The sequence below is a fragment of the Eptesicus fuscus genome, chromosome 20 (assembly GCF_027574615.1).
Source record: "Eptesicus fuscus isolate TK198812 chromosome 20, DD_ASM_mEF_20220401, whole genome shotgun sequence".
In the NCBI taxonomy this organism is placed as follows: Eukaryota; Metazoa; Chordata; class Mammalia; order Chiroptera; family Vespertilionidae; genus Eptesicus; species Eptesicus fuscus.
This window is the reverse complement of record NC_072492.1, coordinates 30194655-30215334: the sequence shown is the minus strand read 5'-3', so window position 1 is coordinate 30215334 and position 20680 is coordinate 30194655. Positions and strand designations below refer to the sequence as shown.

General features: G+C 41.2%; 1 non-coding gene across 1 annotated transcript; it reads right to left on the bottom strand.

Moving 5' to 3' along the window:
- LOC114234425 (U6 spliceosomal RNA) lies at positions 1 to 107 on the bottom strand. Its single transcript, XR_003620627.2, has one exon. It is a non-coding gene; the product is annotated as a U6 spliceosomal RNA (small nuclear RNA).
- Between the last annotated feature and the right edge of the window lie 20573 nt (positions 108 to 20680).

Below are 20680 nucleotides of genomic sequence, written 5' to 3'. Positions count from 1 at the left end.
AAAAATATGGAATGCTTCACTAATTTGCGTGTCATCCTTGCGCAGGGGCCATGATAATCTTCTCTGAATCGGTCCAATTTTAGTATATGTGCTGCCGAAGCGAGCACTTTACTATCACTTTTTGATAATATTTTTTCAATTACAGTTTACATTCAGTATTATTTTGTATTAGTTTCAGGTATATAACATAGTAGTTAGACAATCACATACTTTACAAAGTGTGCCCCCTGATATTTCTAGTACCCACCTGGCACCATACATAATTATTAAAATACTTGAAGCCCAGTGCACGAATTCATGCATGGATGGGGTCCGGCCACCCGCCCCCGATCAGGGGGTAGTTATTAGTGTCAAAGATCTTTGCAGGGTGTATACATGTTTGCTGTTGGCTTTCGGATGAGTTGAAGTTTCAAAGGTGCTTTAGTGTCAGGGACACTTATAGCTTCCGTTTTTAAGCCTCTCCCTACACAGGTAATGCGGTTTAGTTCCCTGCTGACAAACCCTAAAGAGAGGTCGTGGTGTGATGTGGCTGCCCTCTTTGGTAGTAAACAGTGGAGAGAGAACACAGAAAGATGGTGGTTGTGCTGGGCACCTCTCCTGCACACCTGACTGCATCGGGGTGGGGGGGGCCGATTGGGGGCGGGGAAGGTGGTGGTTGTGCTGGGCACCTCTCCTGGACACCTGACTGCATCGGGGTTGGGGGGGGCCGATTGGGGGCGGGGAAGGTGGTGGTTGTGCTGGGCACCTCTCCTGCACACCTGACTGCATCGGGGTGGGGGGGGGCCGATTGGGGGCGGGGAAGATGGTGGTTGTGCTGGGCACCTCTCCTGCACACCTGACTGCATCGGGGTGGGGGGGGCCGATTGGGGGCGGGGAAGGTGGTGGTTGTGTTGGGCACCTCTCCTGCACACCTGACTGCATCGGGGTGGCGGGGGCCGATTGGGGGCGGGGAAGGTGGTGGTTGTGCTGGGCACCTCTCCTGGACACCTGAGTGATGGTCCAGACTGTGAGCAGTTTTCCTCCTGATCACTCGTCATTCAGGTTCCTGGTCCATGAAGGCTGGAGAGCATTTACTTAGAATCACTGAAGGTCACACTTAAGTGATAGGGTTGGGGGGGGTGTCCGATTGGGGGCGGGGCTGGCATGGGGAAGGGGCCACAGGCGGTTGGCTGGCTGGCCCCGCCCCCGATCAGGCTGCTTGGCTGCTGCATTGCACGTACATCATAGCCACTGGTCAGTCGTTCTGGTAGTTCCACCGTTCGGTTGCTTGGCTTTTATGTTTATAGATTATTGACTATATTTCCTGTGCTGTATTTTGCATCCTGTGATTATTTTGTAACTACCAATGTGTACTTCTCAATCCCTTCACCTTTTTCACCCAGTCCCCCAACCCTCCTTCCCCGCTAGCAACCATCAATCTGTTTTCTATATCTATGATTTACTATCATTTTTAAGTGTTTCTAACTCTTAGTTCTGAATTCAGTATTACACTATCAGGAAGATAATGGAAAGTAATGACAATAAACAAAGTCATTCATGTCAATATATTTTCTTAAATCCTGGTGATCTGGTTATATATTTGCCACTTACTATAAACTTCACTAATAATTTAATTTATAATGGGTCAGCAGATGGTAAAATAGTTTAAAATTTACAAATTTGAACTGGGAAAAGAAAATCATTTAAGATATCTGCACTAGAGAGTCATCATTTAAGGTGGTGGTCAATAAATTAATTAGAAATTTGGTCTGGAAAAAACATTTCATTATTTAAAACAATATATGCAAACAGTGGGAAAAATCCAATACATTGTTGGATTGTATATGGCAAGGTGCTGGTTTGCATAGTTTCTAAAACTCTAGGATTTGGACTGGAACACATTGAAAACTTGGTCAGGCAGATGCTTTATATATCCCGGGATAGTTCTGTCGCCGAGCATTTCTCTCACATCTGTCTCTTCATTTCCATTCTCAGTGCTACCAACTTATTTCAGCTCCTTATGTCTTCTCCCACAGTCTATGGTAATAATCATATAGTTGGTCTCTCTTTCTTGGAGCTTCCCCTTCTCTGACTTCTTTGTATAGATTTCTGGATTCATCTTAATATAGTGCTTTCAGTTGTTCTTCATAACCTCTTAAATGAAATCAAGCTTCTCAGCTAAACATTCAAAATCCACTGTGAATTCCAGCCTCACTCCCTGTCTGGCCTGAATAGCTTATGTCTCCTGAGGATTCAGAGGCCTGGGAATAAAACAACAGACTCACCTTCACAAAAATAAACAGCATTCTCCTAGCTCAGCCCCTCCCCCCTGCTGCAAAGACCCCTGTTATTTCCGAGGCTCCTTCCCCTTTTCTCCCCCCACCACCCGGGTTGTCTGCTGAGACATCCACATCCTGATGAGCACCTTGATAAGAATAGTAACATGAAAGAGTGATCATTTCTCAATGTATACAAATATCAAATCATTATGTTCTACACTTGAAACTAATATTATGTGTCAATTATACTTCAAGTTTTTTTTTTTTAAAGAAAAAAATAACACTAAAGATTACTATGAACCGGACACTGGGTCACACTGTTCACGTATGTTACCTGAGCAAATCCTTACAATCCCCTGTGCAGAAGGTACCAGCAGGAACTAGTAAGTGGCAGTGCCAGGATGAAGCCCCGGAAGGCCAACTCCAAAAGTCTAACTCTCATCCACCAGCCACACTACAAGGACAGCTCTGCTGTCACCTTGCATCATTGAGGATGAGGAATTCCACAGACTGCGCCCTGGAGCTGCCTTCTGTGTTTCTACCTTACAGGGCTTCTCTCCCTGCTTAGAAGTCAGTGGTGCCGTTGTCACCAGAGCCTCGGGCCTGGACCTGCACCATTCGAGTCACTGGTGAGCTGGAAGATTTGATGTGTCAACCCTTCACTCTGTCTCTGGAGCCCTCTCATTGTCACAGCCGTGTGGGGTCCCTACACAGGTAGGCAGGACTTATTCCTACCCTTTTGAGCTATACTCTGATGCCAAGGTACCCAAACTGTTCCTGTGACCATTTTGTCTCCCCATATTCTTTTAGAGATTTCAGGGAACATAAATCTTCCATTTTTAACTTTGAACCCCTTCTTTCTACATGACAACTAAGTGGGTTCATAGGCTGGGCTGGAAGATCTAATGTGAACAGTGGCCACTGGGATGAACTCAAAATCCATCCCTTCCCCTCTAGGGGACTGGGATGGGAGGGAGAAGCAGAGGAAGGGAGAAAGAGATAGAAACATCAATGATGAATCATTGACTGGATGCCCCTGCACGCCCCACACTGGGGATCAAGCCCGCAACCCGGGCATATGCCCTGAACGGGAATCGAACCTCTACCTCCTGGTTCATAGGTTGATGCTCAACCACTGAGCCACACCGGCTGGGCGGGAGAAGCATTTTTTATTGAATACCTCCCTTTATCAGTTGACAAAATCTAGTTAAAAATAAGCAAATAAAAAATTCAAATCCCCCCTCTCTTAATTCTCCAGTCTGTGGTTAGTAGGCAGAGTCTGTGTAATTTTTTCTTGGGAGGCTGTTTAGTCTCTCATATAAACAGATTCCTGGCAGGTCCCCACCCAATAGACTCCTGACTCGAACTCTGTTTAGACAGAGTTGAACCCAACTATATTTATTCCCTACAATTCCCATATGAACCCTGGAATCCAACAAATGGAAACATACCCCAAACAAGCCCTGTGTTTTCTTGCAATGTCTTTTTCATGACCCTTACTTTACCTAAATTTCCCTACCACTTCTACCTCCTCAAATCCTGTCTTTTAATGCGAATGTCCCAGGTTCCTCTTCCAGGAATCCTTTATTGAGCACCATAGAAGGAATGTTGTCTTCCTGCCCTAAACTCCTAAGTGCTTTAAGTCACTTTCCTGGCACTTATAATGACCAATTTTAGTTCTTACTGCACTCTCAGGCAGGTGTATATTTCTACATCTGTTAAGATATACTTCATTTGGTCTCGAAGACTTTATCCAGGGAAAAGGAGAGTATATTTCTCTGCTACTTTAGGGTTTGAGTTAAAGCCTAAGCCTCCTAAATCTTGATGTGTGTATGTGTGTGTGTGGGGGGGGGGGGGGGGGGGGAGGGAATCTCTCAGTGGTTTTATGATGGCTACCCACATTCCCTTAGATTGGAAAACTGGGAAGGAAAAGTAGAAATAAATGAATCTCCTCTACCTTGGAAATTAGTTCTTTCAACAGATTGCGTTAGCACTTGAAATCACTGCCTTAACTACTAAAATTGATTAAATTAGCAGCTCTGTATTTTGCCAAGATTTTTATAGGATCCCCACCCCCATTCTCAACAAATTAAAACTTGGCTTGGAGGGGAGTGTAGTAGACTGGAGACATTTCTCCTCCTGTTGCTGGATGCTGGTGTAGCAAGCTTTTGACAGTTTTTTAAAATAAAAAGTTAATTCTTTTGATTACAACTCCTTATGGTGTCTTATATCAGGACTCCAGTATGGGTGAATGGGAGGAAAACTGATGTAACATTGAAGAGTTTAATAAATATTTGTAATTTGGGTTTTTTAAGTCATTGATTCACAGAAGGCTATTATAAGAAGTAGAATTATTTCAAAGGTAATGCTAGGTCTTTGATAATATGTTAATGAATTGAATAAAATATTCCATGACTATAGGCCCAGTGCATGAAACTCGTGCACTGGGGGGGGGGGGGGGTGTCCCTCAGCCCAGCCTGTGTCTCCTCGCAGTCCAGGACCCCTCGCTCCTTGCTGCCCTGGAGGTGGGAGAAGCTCCCGCCACTGCCACTGCACTTGCCAGCAGTGAGCCCAGCTCTGGCTGAGCGGCACACTGACCACCAAGGGGCAGCTCCTGCGTTGAACGTCTTTCCCCTGGTGGTCAGTGCACATCATAGCGACTGGTCATTCTGCCATTCCGTCGATTTGCATATTAGGGTTTTATTATATAGGATATAAATGTCAGACCTACTGCAAACTTACGGCTTTAAAACAACATTTAAAAAATGTATTTTTATTGATTTTAGAGAGGGAGAAAGAGAGAGAGACATCAATGATGAGAGAGAATGATTGATCAGCTGCCTCCAGTACGCCCCATACTGGGGCTCAAGCCCACAACCCAGGCATATGCCCTGATCGGGAATTGAACCGTGACCTGGTTTAGGTTGACACTTAACCAACCACTGAGCCATGCCAGTTGGGCTAAAAAAACATTTTTAATTTGTCATGAAATATAATAACTGCTAGCAATCATATTTACTGTCCAAAAAAGATAAAACTCCAAAGTCTAGAAAAAAATGTAATGTTCAGCTTAAATAATGCAAGAGGGAGTGATAAAATGATGAAGAAATATGTTTTATGATTTCAAAGTAATATAATTTCGACTTCCAGTTCAAATGAAACACATATTTTTACTAAACCCTGTACTCACATCAGCTTTCAAAGTGTGCATTTTTGCTTGTGTTATAATTGGAAGTGAAAATAGGACGCAAAAGTATATATATATTCTATATATAGGATGATCACAGCAATGTTTTTTTTTAAACTGTGCATGACTAAAAGCCCCAAAGGAAATGCACTGATGTATTATTAACGGTTATCTTTTGGATTGGGGCTACAAACATGATTTTTTAATTTCTTTCTTGTTTCTGACATTTTCAAAATCTTCTATAATGAGGATATATTTATTTTATATTGACCAAATGAAGTAAAAGCTATTTTTAAAGTAAGCATTTATTTCCCACACTGTCGTTGTGTTTATTAAGTAGAATATTTCCTTTCTTTATGCTCCTCAGGATTGTTTGGGAAAGTAGTATGAGCACAAATTAAATGCTGAGATGAGCTCCGTTCAGTGTTACCAGGAAGCAGCTATCAGAACACAGATGAACACACTTTGGCCTTCAAAATAATCAAGACACTGATAGTCATAATTTCAGTTTATCTCTCCTCCCTTTGTGACTAGATTGTTTTGTCTTGGAACTGTCCACTGGAGAGTTCAGGTGTGCAAATGCTCAGATCTTGCTCCATTTGACAACTGCTTTCCTTCACCACATTTAGTATACGCAATGATTTCAGTGTAGGAATATCGTGGTGTAAAGTTTTAGGGAAATATAAGGTTCTAAATAAGGTAAAGCAATATAGTTAAAAGGCTGTGGACTTGCCTGTTGATTGCTGAGTTTCTGCAGATTTTATCTACAGACAGCGAATTGTGCTGATGAGGAAGGCAATAGAATCTGAACAACCTGGATCAAAAGGAGAAAAGATGTCTTTGATCATCTGTTTGACTGAAAGTAATAGTCACAATTTAGTTGAGTATTTTATAGGTGCCAAACTCATCCAAAAGAACTCTTTTTCATCTACATTTAATGTAGCCATTGGCATTGATTTGTACAAAAGTGTGTTCAAAAGTCTTTAGAAAAACAGGTATGCATTTGTCTGGTTTACCTCCATATTGGAGTGCCAAAGAAAAATGTTGGGTGTGAAATCATGAATCCTATAGATGTTGCCAAAATAGAAAGATTCATGAATGAGTTACTTTCAAGTAGAACCAGGGATGGGGAATGTCCTGCTCATAGGCCGTATAAGGCCCGCGAAATCATTTGGTCTGGCCCTGCCAAGCATTAGGGGTGAGTTCATTAAATGTGCTAATAACATTTAGTAGCTTGCAGTACCAGCTCTCCATAAGTTATATATTCAGGTTGAAAATAATATTTGAAGGGATAGGATTGGCATTAACAATTTGGAAAATTGATAATTCTTTTCCAATAATGATTAGCACTTTAAGTTTGAATAAAGAAAAAGATTTTATTTCTGTGTGTAACTGCTTTTCCTTGTTGACTTGCTTAATTAGGTCTGTTCCATTTACATAAGAACATAAATATTTTAGAGTAAACCCAATTTAATAAATGAACAAACTTATTAAGACGTAATTACTTTTCTAAGTTCTGTGTTTTAAAAGTCATAATTAGACTAAGGATTACAAACTATTCTACATGGAGCCTTTAGGGAGGTTTGGCTTATATTTCCGTAATTTTATTTGGTTTAAAGCTAAACATGCATTAATATAGAATGAAAGGCTTATAATTGGAGTAATTTCATATTGATAAAGCAAAGTTTTATTAAAAACATATGTAGAATTACTATTTAAGATGGAGAATAAAAGCATCCCAAGAAGGAATTTCTGGTTTGGCTTCATGTTGCCCTACACATAAACACTTGTATATATTATTTATGAATATAAAGTATAGATGTGAGTATGGATGTAAGTAGAAAAGTACAAAAGTGTGCCTATATCAGCTTCAGGATAATGACTTTCTTTGGAGAGAGGCAAAAAGGAGAATTGAGAGGTTTGGGCTTTAGTTGTATCTGTAATATTTCACTTTAAAAAAGAGCGAGAGAGAGGGTGGGTTTCTCTTATTTCCTGTATGTTTGAAATATTTCATTAATTGAAAATTTGAAAGCAAAGAAGAAATAAGCAGCTTAATTCTCTGATTGCTTTTCTAAAGTATCCAAGTGTTTATTTCCTGTTGATTTGAGAACATTGTTAAATAAGGCTTAAAGGGTGCCTAGGGAGTTTATTTCTGCAATCTTAGCATATACTGATAATAACAACAGCTCTAGTTTATTAAGCACATACAGTGTGCCAGGCACTAGGTGAGGTGCTTTAAACATGCTCTTTACTGCTCTGACAATAATTGTGTGAAGAAGGTATTTCCTTCCTTCATTCCCATTTAACAGATGGCAAGGTGAGCTGCAGTTCCAATCCATTAGTGGTGATAAAATGTGCTAAGTGAAAACTCAGACTTCCAAATGTCAAGTTTAATATCCCAAAGATCATTTCTCATCTGGTAGCTTTCTTTTTCCCTGGAGTTATTTTTACATTTTAATATGTTTACTTGAGAAAAATCAGAAAGTATGGGCAGGGAAAAAGAAGATAAAAAAATTGTCTATAATTTCACTATCACCCAGAGAAAATTACTGCTGGTATATTGATAGGTGCCCTTTCATATGTTTTCCATTCATAAATTTGTATGAACTTTCAAATGCTTTAAGAAGAAACTATCAAAATTTCTCTATTAGCCCTAATCGGTTTGGCTCAGTGGATAGAGCATTGGCCTGCAGACTCAAGGGTCCCAGGTTCGATTCCAGTCAAGGGCATGTACCTTGGTTGCAGGCACATCCCCAGTAGCAGGTGTGCAGGAGGCAGCTGATCGATGTTTCTCTCTCATTGATGTTTCTAACTCTCTCTTCCTTTCCCTTCCTCTCTGTAAAAAATCAATAAAATATGTTTTTAAAAATTCCTCTATTAGTATTGCTTATGGCAAGGTGCTTATGGCAAGAATAAATTATAAATTTGGCTTTTAATCCATACATGTCTGTGTATTTTTAAAAGCAGAGTCTTAAACCAAAAAAAGAAAACTTCATTAAAGAATCTATACAGCATATATGAAAAAGAAGTTACATAAGCTACTTTTAAAAAAATCCTGGTGTTTATTACATTGATCTATCTAATACAAAGACCAACTGAACAGTAAATTGTAGAATCAATAAGGAGTATATTACCTGCTGTGGATAGTTTATTTCAAAGGACAGGTGTATCTTCATTGTAAGAAAAATAAAAAATGACTATATAAAACATGAAAACCAGTATTTCGAAATTTTACATTTTTATCATATAGTTATAATCCAAAATGCTCAAAAAAGGCAAGTAAGCCCTGGCTGGTGTGGCTCGTTTGGGCATTGTCCGTGCACTGAAAGATTGCTTGTTCGATTTCCAATCAGGGCGCATATGCCCAGGATGGGGGCTAGATTCTTGCTAGGGAGTGGGGGATGAGGAGGCAGCCAATCAATGTTTTGCTCTCACATTGATGTTTCTCTCTCTCTCTCTCTCTCTCTCTCTCTCTCTCTCTCTCCCCCTTTCTTTCTAAAAATCAATAAAAAGTATTTTTAAAAAGGAAAGTAAATGTTAAATTGAGAAAAGGTACAATGCACATATTATCTTCAAAAATCCATGTAGATATTTTATATTTTCCCAAATACCTTTGCTTGATTCAAGAAATGTGACATGCAGATTATCATGACATCTTTCTACTCTTCATTCCTGGAGAATAACACCATGAGAAGTTAAACATTCATTAACAAATATTAAGTACCAATGAGGATTAATATCTATATGCACAAGATATTAATCCTCATTGATTACATAAATTCAAAGTAACAGTGCAATTTTAGATCACCTGGATATTATTTGTTTTCAAACATGTCATGAAAAGGAAACATTGATTTCTACTATTTTTCCCAGTTTTTTATAATGGTAAAATCATAGACCTTGGTATGATGAATCTGGGGAAGAGGAGGCATTTCTTTTTCTCCTTTTTCTCCTCCCAGACAAACTTCATCCCTGGAGGTAGCTACACGTCTCCTCCTCTCTGGTGCCTTTCCCATCCCATTCTGCTTCCAGGGAAAGATTGAGACATGAAAGTATCTCAGACAGACTAATAATTTGATGCTTCCTCAAAACAGTACACTTAAAATATTTATTCAACATTTTAGGTGGAGTTAGGGAGAAACCAGTATTTTTATTATTATATTAAAAAGAGGGTTCAAACCACTCCCACTGGCTGAAGTAGAGTCAAGGTTTTGGAAAGAAGAAATCTCATTTTTTTGGTAATTCTTGTTCTGATTTCTATTTTCTTTTGCAATTTACTCTATCAGACTACTTGAGAGACATACCAAAGAGTTTAAGATTTAGGCTTTGTTCAACAGTTTGAAATTCATTCCAGAAAAAACAGCTTAGCTCTATGCATGATTTGATTTCAGAATTTTAGTTGACTTCATCTGCAGCTGCTCATGGCAAAACTAATCAACTGACATAGGTCAACTCTTGAGAGAAGGTTTTTGTTCTTTTGTTTTTTAAAACTTCCATGGGAAAGCATTGTCTTCTTTGGTAGAAGCAAAAACAAATTATATCCATCAGGAAGGTAAGAAGTTTTGTACAGCCCTAGCTGGTTTGGCTCAGTGGATAGAGCGTCGGCCTGCGCACTGAAGGGTCCCAAGTTCAATTCCAGTTAAGGGCACATGCAAGGATCGAGGGCTTGATTCCCAGTAGGGGGCATTCAGGAGGCAGCTGATCAATGATTCTCTTTCATTATTAACTAGAGGCCCGGTGCATGAAATTCGTGCACGGGGGTGGGAGGGAGGTGTCCCTCAGCCCAGCCTGCACTCTCTCCAATCTGGGACTCCTCGAGGGATGGAAAGTCGGACATCTCTCTCACAATCCAGGACTGCTGGCTCCCAACCGCTCACCTGCCTGCCTGCCTGATTGCCCCTAACCGCTTCTGCCTGCCAGCCTGATCACCCCCTAACCACTCCCCTGCCAGCCTGATCGGTGCCTAACTGCTCCCCTGCCAGCCTGATTGCCCCTAACTGCCCTCCCCTGCCAGCCTGGTCACCCCTAACTGCCCTCCCCTGCTGGCCTGGTTGCCCCTAACTGTCCTCCCCTGCAGGCCGTGTCGCCTCCAACTGCTCTCCACTGCTGCCCGGTAACTACTAACTGCTCTCCCTTGCCAGCCTGGTTGCTCCTACCTGCCCTCCCCTGCTGGCCTGGTTGCCCCCAACTGCCCTCCCCTGCAGGCCTGGTCACCCCTACCTGCTCTCCCCTGCTGGCCTGGTTGCCCCCAACTGCCCTCCCCTGCAGGCCTGGTCCCCCACAACTGCCCTCCCCTGCAGGCCTGGTTCCCCCCAACTGCCCTCCCCTATAGGCCTGCCCCCCCAACTGTCCTCCCCTACAGGCCTGGCCCAACCCAACTGTCCTCCCCTTCAGGCCTGGTCACCCCCAACTGCCTTCCCCTGCAGGCCTGGTCACCCCTACTTGCCATCCCCTGCTGGCCTGGTCGCCCACAACTGCCCTCCCCTGCAGACCTGGTCCCTCACAACTGCCCTCCCCTGTAGGCCTGCTCCCCCCCAACTGTCCTCCCCTACAGGCCTGGCCCAACCCAACTGTCCTCCCCTACAGGCCTGGTCACCCCCAACTGCCTTCCCCTGCAGGCATGGTCACCCCTACTTGCCTTCCCCTGCTGGCCTGGTCATCCCCAACTGCCCTCCCCGGCAGGCCTGGTCCCTCCCAACTGCCTTCCCCTGCTGGCCTGATCGCCCACAACTGCCCTCTCCTGCCAGCCATCTTGTGGTGGCCATCTTGTGTCCACATGGGGGCAGCCATCTTTGACCACATGGGGGTGGCCATCTTGTGTGTTGGAGTGATGGTCAATTTGCATATTACTCTTTTATTAGCTAGGATGTTTCTATCTCTCCCTCTCCCTTACTCTCTGAAATCAAGTGAAAAAAAGAGCCTCTGTTTTTTGTTTTTTAAGTTTTGTACAGAAGTCTTAGTTAACTAGCACATTTCTGGTTTTGGTGGCATTCCATATGTATTGGTGTCTGGGACAGGTACCTGGATTTCTCATTCCTTAATACAGCTGTGCCCCTCAGATAAACAGAACTGTGCTCTTGCTGGCCTTCCATAGCTCTCTGTTAGAGAAAATACTGTAATTATTTTTATGTGTGTGTTCTCTACTAAACTATGCGGTTGGTAGTAGGTAAGAGACCATATTGTCTTCATGATCCCTAGTGGGCCCTCAAAAAAAAGAATGAGTAGCCCTGACCAGTATGGTTCAGTTTGTTGGGCATCGTCCCCTGCACCAAAAGGTTGTTGGTTCCATTCTCAGTCAGGGCACATGCCGGCTTGTGGGCTCGATCTCTGGTAGGGGACATATAGGAGGCAGTGGGAGGCAGCCGTCGATATTACCCTCTTACATTGATGTTTCTCTCTTTCTTTCTCTCTCCCCCAAAATCAATAAAAATACTAAAAAACAAACAAACAAACAAAAAAAAACAACACAAAAGACGAATGAGCGGTAGCAGGTTCGGCTCAGTGGATAGAGCATTGGACTGTGGACTGAAGGGTCCTGGGTTCGATTTTAGTCAAGGGCAAATGCCCTTGTGGGTTCAATCCCCAGTAGGGCATGTGCAGGAGGCAGCCAATTAGTGATTCTCTCTCATCATTGATGTTTCTATCTTTCTCTCCCTCTCCCTTCCTCATAAAAAAATAAGAAATGAATGAATAAATGTTGTGGGCAGCTAGAAAAGATCAACCGGCACTAGGCTGGTATATGGGATATTAATGAAGAATATGAAATCTCACTGGGAAAAGCTTTCTATATGAAGGTTAGAACCCCCTGAACAATCTTAAGTTGCCAAAAATTTAAAGAATTTTGTCACACATTGGCTGCTTTTTGTGCATAGTCCACATCAAGCACTCACCATCTCTAATTTGATACAAAGCAGAAATAACTATAATCCAGGTACTGACTCAGAATCTTTACACATATTTTTTATTGAATAACAGCCCTATCTGGTAGGTATTATAGGCCTCTATTTTATAGGTTAGATAACTAAATTCATAAAGGCTAAGTAAGTCCATGATCACTGAGCCAGGAAGAGGTGGAACTGGCCTTTGAATTTGCCTCTGCTGTCTTCTTCCACCAAATCTCCTGTTATAGTTACACATTATATATCTCACTATGGAGCTAAAGGATCAAGGGATACTCAAGCATTATATTAATTTGAATTTTCATCTGATATTCAAGGAATCAGAAACCAATGCTCAGAGCCTCAGCCCTGAAATTGAAATACAGTAATATGAAAATGTATCTTGATTTCTCCCCAAGGAATTTCCCTCTCTTATCCACATAGTGAGCATTAACAATTAATGGGAAGTGCTTTCCGACCCATATAACATCGTTCTTAATATTTATGATGCCCACGAAACACACAAACATCTGTTCTTAGAGTTATAGCTATTAAAGCATACTTAAGTGCCTCGCTCTCTCTCATATACTAGTAGACAAGTCAAATCTTTAAGCAGTTGCCTCTCTGGAGATATCTAAATAGCAAGGATTCCAAGAAGATAGGAGGAAGACAATTTTTAGAATGAACTCATCTTGAGGAATATTAGTTCATTTTATTGTGACCAATAGCACCTGGTAATTTAGAATAGGATAAAGTTATGTTTAAGTGGTTGACATGATCTTTCATATTGGGGATGACTGCAACACACCTATTAAGCTAAAGTTAATAAAGAAATAAAATTAGAAAAGTCTCAAAAGTTCTTTTGATGAATGAGATCATCCATCAGCAGCAAAGACAGATCTAAGACATCTGCTGTTAAAGTAAGACTGAAGAAGATTTGGGCATACCCCAAACCTAATCAAGTTGGCCTGTTCGTACCCTCAGGGAGGAGGCATACTTGAGGTAATTACTAAGAAAAAAGTCTTTTACTCTGTTTCTAAAGAGAATATGTTCATGGAAGAGAGTGGTTAGCTTGGTTCTCTGATAGGAGAGTTGAGTCAGTAGAGCCAGTACCTTCACCAGAACTTCCTGACTGTATGGGCTAATCTCTGTGTGTACTAACACATTTTATTTTATTTTTTAAAATATATTTTATTGATTTTTTACAGAGAGGAAGGGAGAGAGAGTTAGAAACATCGATGAGAGAGAAACATCGATTAGCTGCCTCCTGCATACCCCATACTGGGGATGTGCCCGCAACCAAAGTACATGCCCTTGACTGGAATTGAACCTGGGACCTTTCAGTCCGTAGGCCAATGCTCTATCCACTGAGCCAAACCAGTTTCGGCATGTACTAACACATTTTAGTTTAGCAAAGCTGAATATCAGACCTTAACCGTCAATCATATACAAACAAGTACTGCCACTCAGTCTTTCCCAGCTGACACTTCTTCAGATTACAACAAATACAGATTAACATAACAGCCACAGCAACAACAATAATGGCAACTAACAATTGTTGAGCACGTATCAAATGTCAGGCATACTTCTAAAGCTTTTCATATGAATTACCCATTGAGTCTTCACAGCAACCCCATGAGGTAAAAGAAAAGGCTGATGCACATAGAGGTTCTGTAATATGTGCTAGGCTGTATGCTAATGACTGGTGGAACCTACATTCTAACCTTGGTAGGGTATTAGCATTCTTTTTTTTTTTTTTTTCAATTTTTTTATTAAGGTATTATATGTGTACATATCTTACCATTGCCACCCCCCCTCCCCACTCCCATATATGCCCTCACCCCCCAGAGTTTTGCATCCATTGGTTATGCTTATATGCATGCATACAAGTCCTTTGATTGATCTCTTATCTCCCCCACCTCTCCCTAACTTTCCCCCTGTAATTTGACAGTCTGTTTGATGAGGGTATTAGCATTCTTAACCACTCCTGGAGGGTGGGAGACAAGGGGAAACAATCCTCCTATCTAATAAAGAGGGAATATGCTAATTGGCCCTCACACTGTAACAAAGAGGCGGCGCCCACAGCCAATAAGAAGGAAATATGCTAATTGACTGCCCTGCCCTCAAAGATGATGGTGCCCACCGCCAATAAGGAGGGAATATGCTAATTGAATGCCACACCCTCAAAGATGGCGGCACCCACAGCCACAAGATGGTGGCGCCTAGGCCCCTCAGCCCCACCAGGGCGGGCAGGCACGTGACATAGCTGGGCCTGCCCTCAGGCAGGTCCGGCCACTCCGCGTGCCCGCCTCCGGAGTCCCCCAGTCCCCTCAGCCCCCCAGCCACCCAGGGCCGGCCACTCCACGTGCCCGCCTCCGGAGTCCCCCAGTCCCCTCAGCCCCCCAGCCACCCAGGGCTGGCCCAAGGTGCAGGCAAGCCTTGGAAGGCGGCTGCCAAGCTGCCCAGGCCCACCAGAGGCTCAGGTAACCAGGGCCAGCCGAGGTTTGCACTGCCGGCAGTGGCAGCAGCAGAGGTGTGATGGGGCATCGCCTTCCCCTGATCGCCAGGTCACCTCCCACCCCTGAGGGCTCCCAGACTGTGAGAGGGGGAAGGCCGGGCTGAGGGACGCCCCCCTCCAGTGCATGAATTTTCATGCACTGGGCCTCTAGTATAATTATATTTAAATCAGATGTTCAAGCAGGGGTTCTTTTGGTTGCAAGATACAATACTGCACTCAAACAATTTCAAATAAAATGTTGGGTGATGTTCACCCTAAGTCATGGAAGGTATTGCATTTTACCACCCCGTGTTATAATGATCTGTTCATATGTTCATTATAATTACATCAGTTAATACCAATAACTTCATGATTTTGTTTTATTTACTACTATATTCTTGGTGCAAAGAAAAGTGTCTGACAAATGATAGGTGCTGAAGAAATATTTGTTCAAGTAAAAAGTAGGATTGGGGACACTGGGCAGGGACAAGGGTGTTAGTAGATTACTTTAATTATTAAAAAACAAACAAAAAAACAAGGGTTGCAGGCTTGATCCTCAGTGGGGACATTCAGGAGGCAGCCAATCAGTGATTCTCTCTCATCATTGATGCTTCTATCTCTCTCTGCCCCTCTCCCTTCCTCTCTGAAATCAATAAAAATAAATAAAAATTCGGAGATCATTGAGCAAGGGGGGGGGGGAGAGCAAGAAATAGTCGGATTTCATGGGAACTGAAAATACAGGAACAGAGCTCATTCTCCTATTCTGCATTCTATCCATGCTATCTTGCTTCTGCACTTTTTTGCATAAATATTCCATCTTTTTTTTTTTTTCCGTCTTCTTTGCTTACAGCGTCTGCTTCTCATAATTTTGGCTTTTGTGAAACTTTAGATAGCCTTGGTGCTGAATCTAATTCACCTTCTAGTTCTGGAACTCATCACTATCTACAGACTCAGTGCCTACTAACTCAGGTTTTCAGGAGAAAGATTCTAACTAGTTCATCTTAGGTCAAGGGTTCTCCAGTTGTCCAATAAGCTGTGGCTGGAGGGTTACTTGGCAAAAATAGCTGTGTAGGCTTGCTCTTTTGTCAAGGAGGCAGCTTTCACAGAAAAGATTGTGGAGTGGGTATGCACCCACAAAATAGGTCTCCTCCAGATGTCAAACTGATGTTTCTCTCCTTTTGAAATCTAGACAATTTTTTAAAGCCACCATGTATATTCTAAATTACATAGAAAATTTTCTGTATTTTAACAGGGACTTTCTATGGACTGTCATTTTCCAGTTGCTTGCATTTTCAATTTGTTCTTTGATTGCTTAAAACACAGACATCTTTCCTTTCTTGCCATGCAATGAAATGTTCTATTTTGATATGGTATGTGGTTAGTCATAGTTGTTTGCATTTTCATTATGATATCAAGAAGTCAATCTGTTCCACTCTTTTTAACTAGTGTAGTTAAAGGCTTTTGATGGATTCTTGTGATAATTGCATTATGATTTTCACCCTTTTATGTTTTGGACTACATAACTTCTGGGGCGTTAGGAGAAGTGCCTGAAATTTTATTTGTGATTATTGATTTAATATTGATGCTGAAGAGCCTTCAATTGCCCTTAATTTACAAATGAATTCCAAAAGATCACTTGTAAGTCAGTTGTTTGAAACTGAAATGCATTCGCCTAGTGATCCACAAGAGGTTATTTAACCTCTAATATATTCACTCAGTATTCCATTAAGAGCCACTATTTGACTGGCACCATGTTAAACAACTGTGTTTACAACATGAACAAAACAGATTTAGTCCCTGTCTACGGGAGGAACACAAATAGGCAAACAATTACACTAGGGCCAATAGTGATGGCTGATTCTGCTGTGTACATAGTAGGTTCTCCAAAAATTCTCATAGGATGCATGACTCAGTAGGTTAAAAGTGAATAATTTACATTTATTATTTCATTTTATCTTCACACTTCTCTGAGGACTTAACCATTTAAAATATCAAATCCTAACTAAACTGGTTAATAATTCCACAAAGAAAGACAAATTTACAGTGGAGATATTTTAAAACTTTGTATTGATGTATAAAATTTATACAGAGATGTATGCATATATCAAGTCCAACTCACAAGCAACACACCTGATCAAGAAACAAACTTTACTAGAGCTTTCCTCATGCTTTTCACTGTCACTACACCCTCAAGGTAAAGGATATTATATATAAATTAAAGTAAGTTGGCTAGCATTCATTTAATAATGTGTTAGAGAAGAAGAAAGATATTTAACTCCTAAGTTGTCCATTTAGGATACAATAAAATGTGTTACCAGTCTTGTTTATTTTATCAGTTATGATTAGATCCAGCTGCACATAAATGAAAATTCTAAATAATGGCTTAAGTAAGGCATTTTATTTCTCTTTGACATGAAAGAAGTTTAGAAAGAGATACTTAGGGCTGATTTGGCAGCTCCATAGTTATCATATATCCAGTTTCCTTCTACTTTATAGGTCAACCATTCTAGGGCATAGCTAGTAATGGACCTAGATGGCTATTGGAAATATCTGTCACCTGCACATTCCAGACAGGAAAAAGAAGGAAAGGCAAAAGGACTTTAAGACCTGCAGGCTGATTAAGTTCACTTCTAAGGAGTCTGTCCCCAAGTTCCTCAGGACATTTCTGCTTTAATCTATTTGTCCAGAATTTAGTCATGAGGCCATATGGTTTTTAAGAAAAGCTGATCTTTTAGCTCAATACAAAAATGCTCCCAATAATATAGGAGTTCTGTTAGTAAGGAAGAAAGAGAGAACATATTTGGGGTAAGCAACTAGTAGTGTCTGCTATAGTTATGTTGATTTTCATTATAATTGCTTACTGTATATCACATTGTCTAATGAAATTTTTCATCGTGGGAAGAGAGGAAAATGGAAATTAGCTGTCATGTATAAGAAACTGAGATGAGAGTTCAAAGAAAGGTGTTGTGTATAAGAAAGTGAAAGATGAGAGTTCAAGAAAAGTTCATTTACTATCTAAAGTGATCTAGCCTGATTTAATTTCTTGCTGTAGGCCAAGGAACCAATCAGCAAACCTCTCTTAAGCCCAGGAATCTCACTGCTAGATTGTAGCAGCTATACTTCCCCTCTAATTGCAGCTAATCATGCTGGAAAATTTATCTAAAAAGTTGTGTGTTGCCCAGTCGGAGTGGCTCAGTGCTTGAGCATTGACCTATGAACCAGGAGATCACAGTTCAATTCCTAGTCAGGGCACATGCCCAGATGGTGGGCTCCATCCTCGGTAGGCGGTGTGCAGGAGGCAGCTGATCAATGATTCTCTTTCATCATTGATGTTTCTATCCCTCTCCCTCCCTCTTTGAAAAAAAAAAAAAAAAAAGCTGTGTGTGTGTGTGTTAGGAATTGGCTAAGAAAATTCAGACTGATAGTATTAAGTCCTCATAGGAATGTTTTCTTCTTTCAAGATTAGTATTTTGAAATCAGCAAATGGATAAATGTTATACTGGAACCTGGCTTATTATATAGATTTATATCTAGAACAAGTTAGCTCTTGCTTCCCACAAGAAAAACTACTTACATAAAAAGGCTAGTGCCCCATGATTATAAAGCAGATGATACTGTTGTCTCCCCTTTTCACTATGTCATTAATGTTGGGCTCAGTTCCAAGAAGAACCCTCCCTAAGGCTGGTGAAACTGGGAGCAAGTTGTTCTTTAAGACCTTCTTGCCTGTCGTTTGTGAACAGGTGGAAATCTGGTTAGAGTGAGCATCCAGGGCAGTCTATATCAGTAGGGCTAAGAATGTAAAGATCAAATTCTGAACTCGAAAACCAAAATAGTTATTGTGTGAAAGAAACTTGATAGAAGTTTTTTTGGATTTGACAATTCTAAAGATTTACATGACATTACCAGTATTGAATTGAAGCTGTAACAACACCTTGGATAGTTAATTGATAAGGATACCAAGTGATTTTTCTGGAATTGGTTATATTTGTGTACTTGTAAACTTATTGAGATGAATAATTAGTTGTGATGTCCCATTCTAAATAAAAATTCAAAGGTTGCAACTAATTTATTTATTTTGTATTCTTTTTGTAATGAACTTTCCCTCCCAATTGTATAAACTTTAGGTCTCATAGAAGCTGCTTCTACCCACTACCCCAAATCCTGGAGAAAGAGTAGGGGACCCCTGAGTTAGCTGAGTTTAAATTTCCACCATGTGCCAGATATTGTCTGTTGGTATTCAAAACCTTCCCTATTCTTGTAAGCTCTTCCCAATATTGCAGGAGCAGGAAGCCTAGCAACTACTCTTGGCAAACTCCCCTGTTAATAGCCTTAGTTAGATTCAGTCAATGAGAGGCATTCAAATGAGATTTGGAAGATAGAAGAGAAGCAGAAGCCATTATTGTTTCTCCAACATCGAGAGAACATGGGACTCAGCAGACAGCAAGATGAAGTATTGCAGTGGCTTCTGGGTGTCCGCTGGAATTCCCTCTGCCTTGGCTATGCAGGCAGCTGAGATAGTTTTTAAATTTTCTGCAATTTCTTTTTTTTTTGTCTAAAGTTTTACATATGTCTTCTTTTTCCCGAATTGACCCCCCATACCCTGCCCCCAGCCATTCCCATCCCAGGCAAGCCCCCACCGCCCCAGTGTCTGTGTCCATTGGTTATGCTAATATGCATGCATACAAGTCCTTTGGTTGCTCTCTAACCTCCTTCCCCTCCCCCTACCATTTGTCTCTGGATCTTTTCTTGTTCATCAAATTATGTTGATCATTATATCCCACATACTGTGTGAGTGAGATCATGTGATATTTATATTTCTCCAACTGGCTTATTTCAATTAGCATAATGCTCTCCAGTTCCATCCATGCTGTTGCAAATGGTAAAAGTTCCTTCTTTTTTATAGTGGCATAGTATTCCATTGTGTAAATGTACCACAGTTTTTTGTTTGTTTGTTTTTTGTTTTAAATATATTTTATTGATTTTTTACAGAGAGGAAGGGAGAGGGATAGAGAGCCAGAAACATCGATGAGAGAGAAACATGGATCAGCTGCCTCCTGCACACCTCCTACCGGGGATGTGCCCACAAGCAAGGTACATGCCCTTGACCAGAATCGAACCTGGAACCTTTCAGTCCACAGGCGGACACTCTATCCACTGAGCCAAACCGGTTAGAGCTGTACCACAGTTTTTTAATCCACTCATCTGCTGATGGGCATTTAGGATGTTTCCAAATCCTACCTATTGTAAATTGTGCTGCTATGAACATAGGGGTGCATATATCCTTTCTGATTAGTGTTTCTGGTTTCTTTGGATATAGTCCTAGAAGTGGAATTACTGAGTCAAATGGGAGTTCCATTTTTAACTTTTTGAGGAAACTCCATACTGTCTTCCATAGTGGCTGCACCAGTCTGCATTTCCATCAGCAGTGCACGAGGGTTCCTTTTTCTCCACATCCTCACCAGCACTTGTCATTTGTTGATTTGTTGATGGTAGCCATTCTGACAGGTGTGAGATGGTATCTCGTTGTTTTGATTTGCATCTCTCGGATGATTAGTGACTTTGAGCATGTTTTCATATGTCTCTGGGCCTTCTGTATGTCCTCTTTCAGAAAGTGTCTATTTAGATCCTTTGCCCATTTTTTGATTGGAATGTTTATCTTCCTTTTGTTAAGTTGTATGAGTTCTCTGTAAGTTTTGGAGATTAAACCCTTATCAGAAATATCATTGGCAAATATGTTCTCCCATGCAGTGGGCTTTCTTGTTGTTTTGTTGATGGCTTCTTTTGCTGTGCAGAAGCTTTTTATTTTTATGTAGTCCCATTTGTTTATTTTCTCCTTAGTCTCCATTGCCCTAGGAGCTGT